This window comes from Cricetulus griseus, chromosome 7 (assembly GCF_003668045.3).
Source record: "Cricetulus griseus strain 17A/GY chromosome 7, alternate assembly CriGri-PICRH-1.0, whole genome shotgun sequence".
Lineage (NCBI taxonomy): Eukaryota > Metazoa > Chordata > Mammalia > Rodentia > Cricetidae > Cricetulus > Cricetulus griseus.
In genome coordinates this window covers 85,180,693-85,186,692 of record NC_048600.1, presented here as the reverse complement: position 1 = coordinate 85,186,692, position 6,000 = coordinate 85,180,693, and the positions used below count along the sequence as shown (strand labels likewise).

At 38.5% G+C, this 6,000-nt stretch overlaps 1 pseudogene; it reads left to right on the top strand.

The window, feature by feature from the left end:
* Positions 1-4,013: 4,013 nt before the first annotated feature.
* The window catches only part of LOC100758714, a 52,348-nt pseudogene continuing 50,361 nt past the window's right edge, over positions 4,014-6,000 (top strand).

Below are 6,000 nucleotides of genomic sequence, written 5' to 3'. Positions count from 1 at the left end.
GCTTCTCAGTTTCAAGAGGTCCCATTTATTAATTGTCCATCTCAATGTTTGTACTACTGGTGTTATGTTCAGAAAGTAGTCTCCTATACCAATTTGTTTGAGGGTAACACCTACCTTCTCTTCTAGGAGGTTCAGTGTGGATGAATTTATGTTGAGATCTTTGATCCATTTGGACTTAAGTTTTGTGCATGGTGATAGATATGGATCTGTCTGCAATCTTCTACATGTCCGAATCCAGTTATGCCAACACCATTTGTTGAAGATGTTTTCATTTTTCCATTGTATAATTTAGCATCTTCATCAAATTCATGTGTTACTAGGTGTGTGGGTTAATATCAGGGTTTTCAATTCAATTCCATTGGTCAACCTGTCTATTTTTGTGCCAATACCAAGCTTTTTCAGGACTATGGCTCTATAATAGAGTTTGAAGTCCAGGATGGTGATGCCTCTGGAAATTCGTTTATTATACAGAGATATTTTGGTTATCCTGGGTTTTTTGTTTTTCCATATCAAGTTGAGTACTGTTCTTTCAAAGTCTGTGGAGAATTGTGTTGGGATTTTGATGGGAATTGCATTGAATCTGTAGATTGCTTTTGGCAAGATTGCCATTTTTACTATGTTGATCCTACCTATCCAAGAGCATGGGAGATCTTTCCATTTTCTGGTATCTTCTTTAATTTCTTTCTTTAAAAAGACTCAAAGTTATTACTAAACAGGTCTTCCACATTTTTAGTTAGCATTACCCTAAGGTATTTTATGTTGTTAGTTGCTATTGTAAAGGTTGATGTTTTTCTGAATTCTTTCTCAGAGCATTTATCATCTGTATATAGCAGGACTACTGTTTTTTTTTGTTGTTGTTGTTAATCTTATATCCTGCCACTTTGCTGAAGGTGTTTATCAGCTATAGGAGTTCCCTGGTCGAGTTTTTTGGGTCACTTATGTAAACTATCATATCATCTGCAAATAGTGGAAGTTTGACTTCTTCCTTTCCAATTTGTATCCCCTTGATCTCATTTAGTTGTCTTATTGCTCTAGCTAGAATTTAAGTACGATATTGAAGAGGTATGGAGAAAGTGGGCAACCTTGTCTTGTTCCTGATTTTAGAGGAATCGCAGTGAGTTTCTCTCCATTTAGTTTGATGTTGGCTGTTGGTTTGTTGTATATTGTTTTTATCATGTTTATGTATGTTCCTGTTATTCCTGATCTTTCCAAGATATTTATCATGAAGGGATGTTGGATTTTGACAAAGGCTTTCTCAGCATTTAGTGAGAAATCATGTGGTTTTTCTTTTACAGTTTGTTTATATGGTGGATTACATTGATGGGTTTTCATATGTTGAACCATCCCTGCATTCCTGGAATGAAGCCAAATTGATCATGGTGGATGATTTCTCTGATTTGTATTTGGATTCGATTTGCCAGTATTTTGTTGAATATTTTTGATGTTCATGAGGGATAATGGTCTATAATTCTCTTTTTTAGTTGTGTCTTTGTGTGGCTAGGGTACCAAGGTAATTATAGCCTAATAAAAAGAGCTTGGCAATGTCCCTTCTGCTGCTACTGGGTGGAACAATTTGAGGAGTACTGGTATTAGCTGTTCTTTGAATTTCTGGTAGAATTCTGCCCTGAAACCATCTGGCCCTGGGCTTTTTTGTGGGGGGGGGGTTGGGAGGCTTTTGATGACTGCTTCTATTTCATTACGGTTTATTGGTCTGTTTCAATTGCTTATCTGTTCTTGATTTAATTTTGGTCAGTTATATCTATCCAGAAAATTGTCCATTTCCTTTAGATTTTCAAACTTTGTGGAGTACAGGTTTTCAAATTATGATCTGATGATTCTCTGGACTTCCTCAGTGTCTATTGTTATGTCCCCCTGTTCATTTCTGATTTTGTTAATTAGCTTGCTCTCTCTCTGCCTTTTGGTTAGTTTGGATAATGGTTTGTCTGTCTTGTTGATTTTCTCAAAGAACCAACTGTTTGTTTCATTGATTCTTTGTAATGTTTTCCTAGTTTCTACTTTATTGATTTCAGTCCTCAGTTTGATTATTTCCTGGTGTCTACTCCTCCAGGGAGAGTTTGCTCCCTTTTGTTCTAGAGCTTTCAGTTGTGTTGTTAATTCTTTAGTGTGACTATTCTCCAGTTTCTTCATGTGGGCACTTAGTGCTATGAACTTTCCTCTTAGCACTGCTTTCAAAGTATCCCATAAGTTGGGGTATGCTGTGTCTTCGTTCTCATTAAATTCTAAGAAGTCTTTAATTTCTTTTTTTATTTCTTCCTTGATCCAGGAATGGTGCATTTGGGCATTATTCAATTTCCGTGAATACGTAGGGTTTCTGCAACTTGTGTTATTTTGAATTCTAACTTTAAAGCATGGTGGTCTGATAAGATTCCAATTTTTTGTATCTGTATAGGTCTGCTACATTGCCAAGTATGTGGCCAATTTTAGAGAAGGTTCCATGTGGTGCTGAGAAGAAGGTATATTCTTTTGTGTTCAGATGGAATGTTCTATAGATGTCTGTTAAGCACAATTGGGTCATAACTTCTATTAGTTCTTTTGTTTCTTTGTTAAGTTTCTGTCTGTTAGTCCTATCTAATGGTGAGAGCAGGATGTTGAAGTCTCCTACTATAAGTGTGTGAGGTTTTATGTGTGATTTGAGCTTTAGTAATGTTTCTCTTACAAAAGTGGGTGCCTTTGTATTTGGGGCATAGATGTTCAGGATTGAGACTTCATCTTGAAGGACTTTTCCTGTGATGAGTATGAAATGCCCTTCATCTCTTTTGATTGATTTTAGTTTGAAGTCTAATTTGTTACATAGTAGGATTGCTACACCAGCTTGTTTCTTGGGCCATTTTATTGGAAAGTCTTTTCCCAACCCTTTACTCTGAGGGAACGTTGGTATTTGACATTGAGATGTGTTTCTTGTATGCAGCAGAAAGATGGATTCTGTCTTTGTATCCATTCTGTTAGCCTGTGTCTTTTTTATAGGCAAGTTAAGACCATTGACATTGAAGGATATTAATGACCATTGATTATTGATTCTTGTTTGTTTTGGATTTGTTGGTGGTAGTGTTTTTCTGTGTGGATTTCCCTCCTTTTTTCTTTAGGTGTTCGGTAAAGTGGGATTGTCTATTGCCTGTGGTTTTTTTAGTGTGGTTATTTTCATTAGGTTGGAGTTTTCCTTCCAGGAATTTCTGTAGGGCTGGATTTGTGGATATGTATTGCTTAAATCTGCATTTGTCATGGAATATTAAGTTTTCTCCATCTATAGTGATTGAAAGCTTTGCTGGATACAGTAGTCTGGGCTGGCATCCACATTCCCTTAGCATTTGTAGAACATCTATCCAGGATCTTCTGGCTTTCAGATAAATCTATTTCCTCTTTCATATCTTCAACACCTGAGATTCTCTCTTCCATCTCTTGTATTCTGCTGGAGATGCTTACATCTGTGGTTCCTGTTTGCTTACCCAGATTTTCCATTTCCAGAATTCTCTTGAGCATCCTGATGGGCCACGGAAGGGTTGCCTATAATGCATCATCCCATCTCTCAGCTTCAGGAGCTTGTTCTGCCTCACTCCGACATCTATGGCATGGGTCCAGCTCTGCATCAGGGTCCCATTCCTCCTTCTGGGCTTCTAAAACCTGGAAATTACCTTTTCATCTCCAAGGTAGGTTCCTCTCTCAATATGACCACAGTGGAAATTCTGGGGAGTGTACACTTTGGGACCAGTAGAGAAAGAGAGATGGGTAGAAATTGAGACAAGGAACAAGCACTTGTCTTCAGAAAGCAGATGGGCAGCTCCTGGAGTAGAAATGGAGACTGCAGACACGCCCTTGCCAGGACTCAAGAAGACCAGTATCCAGAAGGGCCTAGCCACAGTCTAGCAGTAGAAGGCTGGTAAGACCAACCTAGATAATAGAGACTAACCAGTGCTCTGCCTCTTTCAGGAGAAAGATCCCTACAAGTGTCACAGGTGGAACCTTTGGGTCTGTCTTCTCCTGACTCTCTAGAAGACATGTCTATGGAAACTCTAGCGACAGAAGAAGACTTTCATAGCCCTAAAGGGCCTGTGTTTACTGAGGTTATAGGCAAAGATAGGAACCTATACCGGTAAGTGGGGGCCTTCCCATTCCACTCCCTGAAGTGTTACATGCTATCCGGTGCCCACTTTTTATTCTTCTCTTGCTAATCAAGAAGGCAGGAACAAAACTGAGCCACTGGACATGTGTGTTTTCTAATGAAGAGGTTTCTATTGGGACATTCAAGAACTTCTTATCCACCTTCAGCACCATTTTTCCAAGCTCCTTTTAATCACTGTCATTCTTCCTTTTTCATTACTGTTATGAGCAATCTTAACCTTAAATATTTCACCAAATTAAGATAAGACCTAGCCTCCATCAACAGTATACTGTTACCATGTGTAACAAAGCTTATGAGAGTTCTATATACCGCATAGACAAACTCAGTCTGCTTTCAACTTTGCTCAGTCATTTGAAATGTGATTTTGCTGGTGATTCTTTTTTAAATTTTATTTATTATGTATACAACATTCTGCTTCCATGTATATCTGCACACCAGAAGAGGGCACCAGATAACATAAGGGATGGTTGTGAGCCACCATGTGGTTGCTGGGAATTGAACTCAGGACCTCTGGAAGAGCAGTCGGTGCTCTTAACCTCTGAGCCATCTCTCCAGCCCTTGCTGGTGATTATTATAGTTATGATACAAACATGATTTGCTCATTTACTAGATTTGCCCTGTCTTATAAATTTCATTTACACTCTTACAGTTTATATGTTCCTGCTGTACTAATAGGCCTTATGTGCAAAATACCCTATTAATGGCTGGGAAACCTATTATAAATAGTGTGGCCTTGCTCTCCAGGGGTTATAATTATAAAATTAATGTCTAAAATAATAAGAAGAATTTCTTACATGATACTTGGTAATTTATTAAACATTGTCATAGAGATTGTCTCAGTTGGGCAATGATATCATTCATAATTTACACACATGAGCTAACATCTTAGGGTCTTAGTACTTACTATGTAGGGAGTTTTGGGGGAGTCACTTAAGACTCCATGAAGCACTGATTTTGGTTCCAAGGGACTATAATTGGTGATATTGGTATATAGGTGTTATTAGGTTAATGATAACTGAATCATTTAAAATCACAAAATGTGACTAGTTTACCATCATCATGGAAATAGCTAACTACTCCCAAGGAGTTATTAAGCTGTGGCTTTTTATTACATCACTTATTATCACAACTCTGTGAGACAGGTGCTTTATTTGCACATGAGGAAAATAACTCGCTCAAGGATCCACATACAATGCAGAACACCCAACAGTCAAAGCCAAAGCCTTCTTATTGAAGTTGGTGGTGTCCTCTTTTACCATGTCCAGACCCCATATCTCAATGAGTTTGTATATCGTGGTTCCTGCTTCTCTTTCTTTTTTTCCAGAGTTCACTTCCCAGTAGCTGGATATTATCACCATCCTAACATAGGTCTCCACTTTGTGGTGAAAAGGGCATTGACCATTGAGATTGAATTTTGTGCCTGGGGAAAGTTCTGGGGCAGACATGTTCTGGAGCATGGTTGGATGGTGGCAGGACCTCTTTTTGACATCAAAGCTGAGAAAGGATCTGTGGCTGCTGTGTACCTTCCCCACTTTGTGGACCTCCAAGGTAACCAAAGGAAGGATAGAGAGGAGGGTGGTGATGATGAAAAACCCAAGTAGTCATAAAGGATGGTGGGTGATAGGGGTAAGGTTTCACTAGTAAGACAGAGAAGGTCACAGAGGTAGAAACTAAGAAGTTTCCTTTACCCAGTCTTGTCTGACATATTGTTTGTGAAACACGTATCTCCTAGCCTTATAATATTTCTGAGTTTAAGTAAAAGTGACAAAACACTATGACCAAAAGCAAGCTGGGAAGAAAGGGGTTTGTTTGTTTGTTTGTTTGTTTGTTTTTGCCTACGCTTCCACAGCACCGTTCATCAT